General features: G+C 36.2%; 1 pseudogene; it reads right to left on the bottom strand.

Annotated features, from left to right (window-relative positions):
* Nucleotides 1–916: 916 nt before the first annotated feature.
* On the bottom strand, nucleotides 917–2482 carry LOC143388717 (protein FAM98A pseudogene; annotated as a pseudogene).
* Nucleotides 2483–13567: the final 11085 nt, after the last annotated feature.

The following is a 13567-nucleotide window of genomic DNA, read 5'->3' as shown; positions in this document are numbered from 1 at the left end:
TTACAAAAAAAAATCTCCTGCCCGAAGCAAACTAACTTGTATTTGCTGAGCCAGTGGTATTAACTCGTGCATAAAACAAATTTCGGTTTGCTATTTCTTCTAGCAGACTTCAAGTAAAAACAAGGTTGAACAAGGAACTTGTTTTGGATGGATGCAGGTCAGCTTGAGTTGCTATACTTAACTAAATGCCTAAATGTACTATAGGTTCACAACTTAGTTTGCTTTTATAGTCTTTATGGAATTTGGCCGTGTTCAAGGTTTTCAGAGTTGAGCATATGGTACAGTATTCCATCAACTGAATAAGGCTACTGAATGTGCTATCTGCAGAAGAGCTCATTTAATAGGAACTGACCTAATGGGTCTATCATGAAGCAAATGTGGCACAACCTCTCTGAATAAAATGCCAATAGGGGCAGAATTGTGCTCAGAAAATAGGCATTACAATATTTTACACAAAACACATATAAATGGATTGTTAATATGAGGACGATTTTCTAGTAGTAAATCTAAAAATGTCTAGGTGAATCCTCATTTTCAAAACTGCATATTAAAAACTACTTTATTCAAGTAATTTCTTCAAAAAAAGTATGCATGTTCTGACTGTGGAATTAGTCTACTGGTCAATTAAAGACAACTTTAATTACCTTTTAAAAACTTTTTTTCATAGAAAGGAGAGATGTTGTATGTGTTTCTCAAATAAACACCATTATGTAAGTCCATTAAAAACAACAACAACAATAACAACAACAACAACAAAAAAAGCAGAATCAAAGGAAGACCTACAATGTTTATGCCAAGCAGGAATCTGCCTGCCACCACCTGTGGTCTCACGTTATTCAAAATAGATGCTGGACTCAGGATTCTGAAACTAAGTTTCTATTATTTGAGTTCTAGCAAAATGTAAGGTTCTGTAGCCTCAACTAGTATAATGTCTTCCCTGTCCAAATCCAGAATGATTATACTGATAGCCTCCATGCTGGAAGTGTTGTTCAAACTGACCCCCTTGGTGGTAAGTTTTGCTCCCCCTTCCTCCCCACCCACCTCCCTGGCCTCCATGACCACCCCAGCCTCCACGACCACCTCTTCCACCACGACCACCACCTCGATCACTGTGGTGCCCACCATCTTGATATATATTGTCCTGCTGGTATCCACCACCCTGGTATCCACTTCCTGTGTATGAAGATGTTTGGAAACCACTATAACCACTGCCTTGATAATTACTACTGTGGCCACCATGATAGCCACCTGACTGGAAACCTGAATCTCGATAACCACCATCTTGGTAGCCGCCTCCTCCTCCTCCTCCTCCTCCTCCATTCCCACCATCTGTCCAGCCTCCTTGATGCTTATTTCCTCTTCCTCCCCCTCGGCCACCATGGTCATAGCCACCACGTCCACCTCTCCCTCCTCCTTGTTCATGACCTCCACGTCCACCAAATGAGGAATGTTCATAACCACCTCTCCCTCCTCCTCGACCTCCTGCTTGCTGCTGGGGGTCATCTTGCCTTTTCTGCCATGGTGGCATCTCTGGGGGTGGAGGTTCAATTTCATTGGGTCTACCACCTCTGTCAGGTACTCTGTCCATCAACACCTTATTGATGGCACAGGCAGTCTTTTCTCTTATGGAACCACTGCTTGTCCTTAAAATCTTTGACAAGTCTTGCCTTGCAGCCAAAAGATGAGCAACAGAAATAGTGCTTTTAGGAGATAGGACTGAATGCTTCGGCTGATAAACCTTGGCTAATTTTTCTGTCTGACTCTTAGCTCTGTCAGATCAGCCAAAGGACTGAACAGTGACATCCAAACGTTTTATTAGCAGCTTTCTCCGAACTTCATATTCATTAGCTATGGCTTGGTTAATTGCTTCTATCTTTTCCCAGTGGGCTGGTCCCATTGGCTTCTTCAGTAAAGGCTTTCCCACATGATTATGTGGAACTTTTGCTAATGTTTCCTTTAATTTTTTTTCAATCCCGCTGAAGAATTGGAACATAGTTATATTGGCTGGAGGTTTGGACATTCCTAGAGCAATACATATGCCTTTCAACTCTTGAAAGACCTCACTACCGCCTCCTTCTTGAGCTTTTTTTGGAGGAGCATTCACACAGAGCATTCTGGCAGCTTCTAGTTCTGAGATGAGGTATGTGAGCAAAAGGAGGCAGTTCTTCTGTATGAGAAGGCACTTGGTCACATCCCCAGAGGTCAGTGAAAGATATGGGCAGTTCATCTCCCCTAGTAGCCCACTCACCTCAAGCTGGAATTCTTCAGCCTCACTTGGACTGTTAGTTGCTTGAGCATTTTCCTCTAGTTTACAGAGCACTCTTAATTCAGATACCAGCCAAGCACAGAGTTTGGTAAACTCGGGGGAACTGGCTCCAGCAGAGACTGCTTGAGACAGTGCGCCATCATCCAACAATGGGCCCTTGTAACCTAGGTCTTCCAACAACTCCAAGATGTCAGTCTCCATGAGGTCACACTCCATGCTACTGTGGTATTCAAATTTCCGAGTCGTCAGGTTCCCCTCTTCCCTGGCAACTTACACTCGCGCATGCGCTCTCTCCCCGGAACTCCCAAATCCTCACTATTACTTTTAAATTATTCACATCCTTGACACTAAGAGTGTCACTGATTACTTTTTTTTATTTTTTCAAGATCTCTCTCTCTCTCTCATTTTACAAAATGAAATCAAATATGTTTTTTTACTAAGAAACACTCTCAGCCTTTAATAAAATATTCAATAAAGAAAAAGGGTTTCACTGATTTTCTTAGAGCCTCACTAAGTTGCTGAGGCTGGCTGACTTTAATGTTATAGAAGTTTGCAATATATATAGCATGAATATAGAGGGTAGTGTTCATTTGACTCTTTCTCTTGGGGACTGTGCCAGAGTTATCTTCTTCTTTCACTTTTACCTTATTTTTTCCTCCAAAGATTCTACCCTTTACCCTCATACTACCATTGATCCACCATTAGACTTTTTAAATCTGAACTCTTGAGTTGGTCATTCTTTCCCTCTTTCCTTCACAGCACTTTTTTCTCTACCGGTACCTATTTCACCAATACTTTTTCATTAATCCTCACTACTACATACTCAGTATCCACCAATCGCACATCCTGACCCATCCCTGTTCTGCCTTTTCCATGGATCACTTTGAGATCCCCTCCACCTAGATATCAATAGTCCAGAGTAAGGTCAGGTAAGGGTGTTATATATATGCAGATTTTTAAAAGTCATTTACATAACAATAAGCCTATTAAAATTGGGATGTATTTTGTCTTGGGTTAAAAAAAGAAAACTAAAGACTGCACTGTTATACTGAATTGTTTAAAATTCGTTAATCTCAATAATTTGGAAAAAGAAATTCTATAAAAAGGAGAATAAAGAAAAGAACATAATACATAAAATTGAATAATTTGAAGACACACCAAGTGTACATATCAAAGAGTGTCATATATTGGTGCTTTCAAAGACAAATTAATTTGAAATAAATGTAGTTAATGTGAGATGTAGTAATCACTTATTAATTATATATAATAGTAGTATACATGTATATGTACAAAATGCATCTCATAAAATTATGAGTATACATTGCAAAAAATGAACTCTACAGTAATTTTTTTTTTTAATTTTGCTGACAACACTATAAATACCTACATCTAGGTTTATGTATTACTAAATGTTCAGGATACATTTTGTACTTTATAAAGTTTTACAACTCACCAACAGACCTTTTTATTCAATTTTTGAAAGGAGTAGTATTTATTTTAATACTAATATTATTAAATAAATAAGATTTAATTTTTAAATATTTTTAAATTATATATGACAACAGAATGCATTACAATTCTTATTACACATATAGAGCACAATTTTTCATTTCTCTGGTTTTATACAAATTATATTGACATGAATTCACTTCTTTATACATGTACTTTATATAACAATATACGTCATATTCCACCATCATTTCTAACCCCACAATCCCTCCCCTCACCTTCAAACCTGCTAAAGGTAATTTTGATACACAATGATGTATGCTATGAAGTTATAGAAAAGAGTATATACCTTATAATAATACGAACAAATAAAGTTTTGTAACTAATACATAGCATAATAATAATAATAATAATAATAATAATAATAAACTTGCCATTTAGACATTAATAAATTATACATCTAGCACTACTGACATCTTTTCAAAAAAGAATTGACATCTTTTCCAAAAAAAGCGGGGGGGTTATTTGTAGGGGAAAATGGTATTCTATGCTTTCTTAACATCAAGAATAAATTATTTTCAGAAGTTATATATATATATATATATATATATATATATATATATATATATATATATATTAAAGAGTGAGTGAGAGAGAGAGAGAGAAATTTTTAATGTTTATTTCTTAGTTTTCAGCGGACACAACATCTTTGTTTGTATGTGGTGCTGAGGATTGAACCCGGGACGCACGCATTCCAGGCAAGCACCGTACCACTTGAGCTACATCCCCAGCCCAGTTATATATATTTCAATATAAAAATAAAATAGAATCAGGTTCCATGGCACACACCTCAATCCCATTGGATTGTGATGCTAAGGCAAGATAATCCTGAGTTTAAAGCCAGCCTTAGAAACTTAGCAAGGCCCTAAGCATCTATGTGTGACCCAGTTTCTGTGTGCCCCTGATTTAAATTTCCAGTAAGAAACAACAGCAAAGAGAATACAAAGTATTGATGAGGACACAGAACAAATCCTCATGAACTAAAGATGGAGTAGAAATTGCTGTTATTTCATCATGAAAACTATATATATATATATATATATATATATATATATATATATATATATATATATATATATGAAATACTCCTCACCAACCAGCTTAGACCTGTAGAAATTATAGTTTGTGTGTACCATGACAGTGTTCATGTGTGTGATAGCATAAGACTAGAGCTATACTTGTCAATACAATAGAAATCTGTGGCATAGGAGGAAAGAGGAGGTGATTCAGAAAAATAAAAATAATAAAGTTTGAGAAAAAATGGTTTCTGGAGCCCAGAAAGATTTTTGGTTTAATTAGAGTACAAAATACCACATAAGTATTATACTGAAGTTACATCTGTTAAATACATCACATGTATAATGGATTTCAAGGAAAATATGTGGAACTTATCACAAACTAAATACAAATTTACAAAAGCAAATAAAATAGCATGTGCATAAATAAAACTAATCAATACAAAGACAACTATTTTAACTCAATTTAATATATAATATTTTCCTATCAAAATTTTAGCATGTTTTTCTTTAAATACAAGAAGAGAGCTGAACCTGTTGGTGCACAATTGTAATCCCAGTACCTTGGGAGGCTGGGACAGGTATTGTGAGCTCAAAGCCAGCATCAGCAAAAGTGAGGCCCTAAGCAACTCAGTGAGACACTGACTCTAAATGTCATACAAAATAGGTTTGGAGATGTGACTCGATTTCCCTGAATTTAATTCCAAGTACCAAATAAAAGAAAAGAAAAGAAGGGACCAAAACATTATCTAGGAAATAAAATATATGTATAATACCTCAAAACTTTTAATAAAAAAATAAATATAGTTATTGTTATGAGACACATTTAATGTATATTATGAAACTATGTTGCAATAATACAGACCAATATATCATAATATGAATCAAATCTGAAACCATATGTAGATCAATAGCATTGTTAAGAGCAATTAAAACATATTTTTTTTTATGTTACTATGTCCCTGATACACAGGTAATAATGCCAAAACTACCAATTGCTCTTAGAAAGCTTTTGTGTGTGTGTGTGTATGTGTGTGTCGATGTGTGTACTGAAAGGCATATGTAAAACCGATCATATGAAAAATAACATAGACATGAATGAATGAATCTATGCAACCTAAAGTTAGAATTGGGACATAGTGGCAAAGTTCACTGTTAGAGTGTGCATGCAGAATGTGCAAGATAGTCAGTTCCAACCTTAGCAACACTATAAAAAGCAAATATTAAGAGGAAATGATGTTGAAAATAAAGCAGAATAATAAATGAGACACTCTCCCTCCATCTATAGATACATTTAAGGAAAAAACTACTGTGAGTGTCTCTTTGGCAAAATCATGAATGAGTAGAGAGATTTAGATACACTGGATATTAGTCTGGTATTAAGAAATGTACCACATTTGGTACAAAATCCCCAATTACCATTATCACCTCTAGTGAACAGAAATGTGAGAGAGGGGCTGAGGATGTAGCTCAGTTTTTAGAGTGCTTGCCTTGTATGCACAAGGCCCTGGGTTCAATCTCTAGCACCACAAAAAAAAAAAAAGAGTAGAAAGAAGGAAATATGAAAGAAATGATACAAAAAAATGGTGATATCTAGGAGCCATAAAATCCTTCACAAGTGTTTCATAAGCTGTGACCAAGACACAAAAATATCCAAATATCAAAGCTGTCAATTTATCTCAAAAAAAAAAAAAAAACTGCCAGCATATTTTCCCAATTGCTATTGCTGACAGATGAAGTTCACTCTACCTTGTATTATAGGTAAAATAGGGAGGAATCCAGTCAACTACTCTTAGCTTGAGTGAGATTTTAGCACTTTCTGAATCCTGCCCCAACCCTGAAAGACTAGTAATAAGGCCAGAACTACCAATTCCTTTTAGAAAAAGTTTTTGTTTTGTTTTTTTTTTGTGTGTGTGTATGTGTGTATTAAATGTTTCAAATTTAACATTTTTTATGTTACTATGTCCCTGATACACAGGTAATAATGCCAGAACTACCAATTGCTCCTAGAAAGCTTTTGTGTGTGTGTGTGTGGATGTGTGTGTCGATGTGTGTACTGAATATCTAAACTTTAACATATTTTATTTATGTTACTATATCCTGAAGTTCCAAACTCTAGAACAAAGGGTGATTGAGCTTATGTAAATCTCTGTAGATTTCAAACAATGAATTTACATTCTTTTCCCAGCACTTTTATGAACTATGATACCAAACAGCAGTTCAGAAAGGAGGTTAAAAAACAATGATCCCTGTTTATTCCAACAAATCTTTACAGAATAGTCCTACATTGGCTACTTCATATAAACTTTCCACAGGGATAAAATGCATCAGTCAAAGAGATTTTGCGTAGCCTGGGCAGTGTTGTTGAAAAGGTTATTATAATAATCTGAAAGAGCTAGATGTGGTGGCAAATATACTAGAGACTGGAGAGGCAAGTCAGAAGAATTATGATTTGAAAGACAGCCTTAACAACATAGCAAGGCTATAAGGAACTTATTGAGATATTAGTGATATATCACCTGTCACACACAGAAAAAAAAGGACTGGGGACATAACTCAGTGGTAAACACCCCCGGAGTTCAATTCCTAGCACCAAACCACACCAAAGTAAACAAATATTTGTAAAATAGTAGGGACTCCAGAATATAGGTGTATATGTATAGATAAAAATTTTAGTTACAATATAAAGTTAATAAAGATGCTTTTGAAAAAAATTTCATGGTTCTTTTTTTTTAAGAGAGACAGAGAGAGAATTTTAATATTTATTTATTCCTTTTAGTTTTCAGCAGACACAACATCTTTATTTGTATTTGGTGCTGAGAATAAAACCCAGTGCCACACGCATGCCAGGCAAGCGCACTACCACTTGAGCCACATTCCCAGCCCCTATCATGGTTCTTAAGAGCTCAAAATAAAAATGCCATATAATCCACTAATAATATTTTTTTTTTTGAAGCAGGGTATTATTGTGAATGTCTGTACTCTCAGGGGCTCAGGAGGATGAAACAGAAGGAACTTAAATGCAAGACCAGCCACAGAAACTTGGCAATGGCTTAGGTGACTCAGTGATATCCTGTCTTATTAAAAAAAATAGGGATGTAACGCAGTGGTAAAGTGCCTAAATAAATAAAAATAAATAACAATTCTTGGTTTAAAAAATGCCCTATAACCCAGTAATTATAATTCTGGATAAATATCTAAAGAAATTGGAACACTTTTGTTTAAGAAATTACTTCGCTTCCATTTTTATTGTAGGTTTATTCACAGTATCTAATAAAAGGAATCAAATGCAGTGCCTTTTAGATGCAAGGTATTGATGAAAAGGTTTCTTCCAGCTGCAGATCATCCATCTACTTGCCTTAGAGGCTGCTTACTTATAATTGAAACTGCTCCCTAAAAGGCAAGACTCAGATATGGATTCTTCTGAGCACTCCAAGAAATTTTGGTACCTCTGGACAAATTCTGTAAGACTTTTCCAAAACTAAGGAATAGGTAAATTTTGAAGTTTGGAATGTGGACAACATACAGTAAATTCCTGAAGGGGGAATCTTAATTCAGACACTGTGATAAGGTGTCTGGTCTGGGGAAGAAAGAGGAAGTAAAATCAGAGTTTGAGATAAAACTAGACTTTGCTTCACTGATTTCTAGGTTATTGATTTAATCCAAAGAAATATTGTAAAAGGGTTAAAGCTACTAATTAAAATTTATATAAAAATTGTATTTAAAAAGTACCAGGAAAGAGCTGAAGGTGTGGTTCAGTGGTACAGTGCTTGCCTAGCATATATGAGGCCCTGAGCTTAATTCTCAGCACCACATATAAATAAATAAAATATAAGTAAATATTAAAAAAATACCAGGTAAGAGTTTAGGGTTGTTGCTCAGTAGTAGAGTGCTTCGCTAGTATGGATGAGGCAGTCTGTTTGATACTGGACCCACATTAATAATAATAATAATAATAATAATAATAATAATAATAATAATAATAATATAATAAAGATAAAGATACTTTGTTCATCTACAACTAAGAAAAAAGTACAACAGTGCTATGGCCTGTAACCTTCTAATTATCTGTGTTCTAATTAAGCCCTTGCAATTGAACTTTCTTATTATTTAAATTAAAGTCCAGTTCCACTTTTATTTCCAGCCACACCAGGACAAAGGAGTTTGCTTGAATATTAGGAATGCTTCTAAATGTCATTTTAATAAAGTTGTCTTACATATTTAAAAACTCAGTTGAAACAAACTGCCGCAGTCCGGCTGCAGTAGAATATCTGGGGGGTGATGAATAACTTGTGTACGTTGATGCAACAGGAGTTAGAGCCGTTTATTGTAGGATAACAGAAGTATTTATACATTTTGCACAGCTTATCTTAATAAGCATAAATTAGATACAGCAGTCAACCAATCAGGAATCTCCACACTTAATGGCTCGATTTTGTTACTTCACAAACCACTCCCTCTGACATTTGGCCAGGCGCCATCCAGACTTGTTTACAGACTTTAACATTTCTCAGGCAAAACAACAGGTGCCAATCTGACTTGTTTACAGACTCTAACATATCCCCCTTTTGTTTAATTTAAATAAGGACCATAGTGTCTTTTACAGAAACACCATAAATAACCTGCTAGAAACAGAAAGGGAGGATACAAAATGTTACAATTTCAAGCTAATTGATGGCTCCATGCAAGAAGCCCTTGGAAAAATTATACCATCAATGACACAATTAGCAAAAATATCGAGTTATAATTTGTTGTATATTACAGTTTGTTGTCTCAGTCCAGGTAAAACAGTGTCTCAATAGATTAACTCACAGTCCAGGTAAATCACAGTCCAGGTAAGTTCTGCAGGCAGCTAGCTTAAGTTGTAGCAGCAGAAACAGCAACAGCTCCGAAGTCTCGTCCATTTCTCAGCTGAAGTTTCCTCAGGTTCTCAGCAACATTGTAAATTCTTTCACCTTTGTTTTCACCAGCACTGGGACGAAGGCAGGAATTCCGGATGGCTAAAGAAAATCCTGTAGCATTTCACTAAGAAAACAACCTTCGGAACAATTTAGTACATTATCTCAAGGTTTTTTACATTTGAAATAAGCCTTAATAGTACTCTTTACTCATCAGCCTCCAGGTGTGGGAGACCCATTGTAGTTACTGGCCTTGGAAATGATCAAACTTCAGAGACGCCAGTAGCTTCTTTTGTCAGCTGTAGCATTCCGGGCAACCCCAGATGGCCCTGGGGAGAGTCCCAGACTCAAACTGCTTCCAGGCACAGGGAGCAAAAGCCTGCGAGACTGTGCCTCCAGGTCAGGTCTACATTTGGGCTCCCAGTGGCGATCCGGGCAGTGGGGCGGGGAAGAGCCCCGCAACTGCCGCCGCTTGGAAATTCCATGCCTCGCCACCATTGCACCGATTCACGCACCCTCCGGTATCGAAAAGTATTCAGTAATAGCCTTTTGATGCAACTTTTTTCCTGATAATCCTTTTTCTTCTGAACTTTCTTTTTCTTTCTGAATAGAGTTTCTGGGCTTTTATCAACACATGCCCTAACTATTCTTGGTTCCACTGCGGTGCCTTTTTCCCTTATCAATTTACTTCTCGCCCCTTCCATATTTTCATCACAAAGACAATACAACATTTCAAGACAAAACAAGACACAAACATACTGTATCAGTCTTCTCCATTTTCTTGAAATGGCCATTTTTCCTCTCACCCTATCTGCCTAGGGACGAGCAGATTGCTCCCGTCCTATCTGTGGACGGGCAGCTTTTTTCGTCACTTACCCCCGAGTGTCCCGGGGCTCCCCGTAACGGGCCACCATCTGCCGCAGTCCGGCTGCAGCAGAATAAACGGGGGGTGACGAATAACTTGTGTACGTTGATGCAGCAGGAATGGAAGCCGTTTATTGTAGGATAACAGAGGTATTTATACATTTTGCACAGCTTATCTTAATTAGCATAAATTAGATACAGCAGTCAACCAATCAGGAATCTTCACACTTAATGGCTCGATTTTATTACTTCACAAACCACTCCCTCTGACATTTGGCCAGGTGCCATCCAGACTTGTTTACAGACTTTAACATTTCTCAGGCAAAACAACAGGTGCCAATCTGACTTGTTTACAGACTCTAACACAAACTTGGTGGCACAGGCCATAATCCCTGTGGCGCAAAAGAATTATACATAGGTATCATGAGTTCAAAGCTACCCTCAGCAAAAGCAAGGCACTAAGCAACTAAGTGAAATCCTCTCTCTAAATAAATACAAAAAAAGACTGGGGATGTGTCTCAGTGCCCCTGAGTTAAGTACCTGGTACAAAAAAAAAAAGAAAGAAAAGAAAAGAAAAAAATTCAATTGAGGACAAATACATTAAGAAAACAAACAAACAACAATAACCAAAAAAAAAAAAAAACCAAAAACCTTAGTTTTGGACAAATTACCTACACTATTGTGAGGATGGCCTTAAGCCTGGCTTGAAAAACTCCGTTTTAAAAACTTCAGTTTGAAACATGCAGTCTCACCAGGCATGCCTAAAGAAGCCCTGCAGTATTGCCCTCAGACATAAACAAATCACTTCCCCTCACTTTGATAAAGAGAGTGAGGCCTCTGGCAGGTTGTCCTCACCTAATAAGAGGGAAGGGTGAGAAGACCAAGGTGAAGACCACCAGACCAGATGTTTCTGGCCCTAGAGTAAATGATGTCATGGAAAAATCTGGTGGTAAGTAACAAGAATTGAAAAAAGGTAAAAAAAGTTGCAAAATTTAGTATAAGGAGTAGAGCAAATGAACAGATGTTCAACCAGCTCAATAAAAAATGCACTTGAGCTGGGGAGGCTGATGAGGACTTGGAATGACATCTCATCACTTCTCACCATTTGTATTATCATCACCACTGTTAAACTCTACAGCCACACCTTCGTGAGAGGGAGAAAGGTAAAAAGATTATGTGATGTTCTTCTCATGTCATGAAAACTTAATTTCAGTGGGAAGAAACCCAATGGGGAAAATAAAACCAAGAGGCAGGATCTCCCACACACCCCAAATATATACTTTTAAGAATAAAAATTTTATCAAAATTACTTTAAAATTTCATTTAATGGGCTGGGGATGTGGCTCAAGCGGTAGCACGCTCGCCTGGCATGCGTGCGGCCCGGGTTCGATCCTCAGCACCAAATACAAACAAAGATGTTGTGCCTGCCGAAAAACTAAAAAATAAATATTAAAAAAAATCTCTCTCTCTCTCTCTCTCTCTCTCTCTCTCTCTCTCTCTCTCTCTCCACTCTCTCTTTAAAAAAAAAATTTCATTTAACTTTTGTACTGTCTGGTATTATGAGAAAGCAAATTTTATTTTAAACTTTTAAGCAATGTCCTAAGGCATTAATATTTTCCCAGAGGGAAAAACAATAAAATGAACTAGTATAATTTAAAAATTACTAGTATTCATAATAAAAATTAAGAAGTACAGCTTAAATCAATTTAATAACTTAAACCATTATATCCAAAATATTATTATTATTGAAAATATAAATTTACTAATAAATAAATATATTTTTCAAACTTCATCCTATAATTCTCCCTTGACCTCTCAGGGATATCTATGTTCACCACAGCTATATTCCATGTTGAGATCTATAAATATCCTGACATCAGCAAGGTGGAAAAAAAAAGACAACTCAGTTCTGTGTCATAGTTTATGGAATAAACATACCAAACAACATTCTCTCAGTGCCAAAAAACAGGAGAGACTCTGCACTTTGGGAGAGAGCAGCCATCTACAACTCAGACGTGTACAAAAGTGGACACTGTTTCTCACAGGATTCTGGTCACAGATCCATTTTCATTTTAGATATCACACTTTAACCAAAAGAGATTGGTATCACTAGAGAGAAGACTCTAGGTCATCAGATCATCAGTAACCCAGAAACTAGAGTCTAAACATTTAAAAAAAATATTTTGCAGTTTGTCTTTAGCCTAATGCAGGGTTGTGACTTCAATTTTATCTTTTGTATGGGGTACTCTGAGAATATCATCAAACATTAAAGTCATAGAAGTCTACACATATTTTCATATAATTCAATAAATCCTGTCAAGAGATTAAAGTTTAAATTTAAATTAATAAAAATTTAACCAGTACCTATATGGCACAATATGTTTTTTACATAACTTCTGTTCCACATGTGATTGAATCCTGGCATTCAGCTTATGTTTAGTGAATTAGATATGTATCACTGAATAAGAAGAAACTATATAAAAATTATTGTCTCAAGTGTGAGCTTATCATCAATTAAGGCTGGGTTCATTTGGGATCTTTTTACTGCATTAGGTGATAGTTGGTAAGGTTACTGAACTTCAGAGGGAGATATGGTTGCCAAAAAAAGCACCCTTCTTCTTAGAATCAAATAAATTAAGGTGGGCTCATTCTCATAGAGGTGACAGTGTTATGAAAGTAAAAACAAAGTATTCAAAGTGTTTCCTGACTAATACACTTTCGTAGTCACAGACTTACATAAGTCACACACACAAAATAAGAGCTCAGATCCAAAATTTGGGAAATATACTCAGCACTTCTGCTACAAGAGGAGTAAAAATACATTGTCAACTTTATGTGTACAGATAGGGCTAAATAATTGCTAATATGTTGACACTTGGTATCATTCTGCTTTTTGTGACGGATGAGGTTTACATAGCTGTTCAGTGTGAAAGAATATTTCAAAGATATCATGAATATTAAGCAACTTTACTGGAATTCAAGATCAATTCTGTGTGTCCCCAAAGCCACAACTC

This window comes from Callospermophilus lateralis, unplaced genomic scaffold (genome assembly GCF_048772815.1).
Source record: "Callospermophilus lateralis isolate mCalLat2 unplaced genomic scaffold, mCalLat2.hap1 Scaffold_378, whole genome shotgun sequence".
Classification (NCBI taxonomy): Eukaryota; Metazoa; Chordata; class Mammalia; order Rodentia; family Sciuridae; genus Callospermophilus; species Callospermophilus lateralis.
Note: the sequence above shows the minus strand (reverse complement) of the source record. Positions and strands in the feature narration are given on the sequence as shown.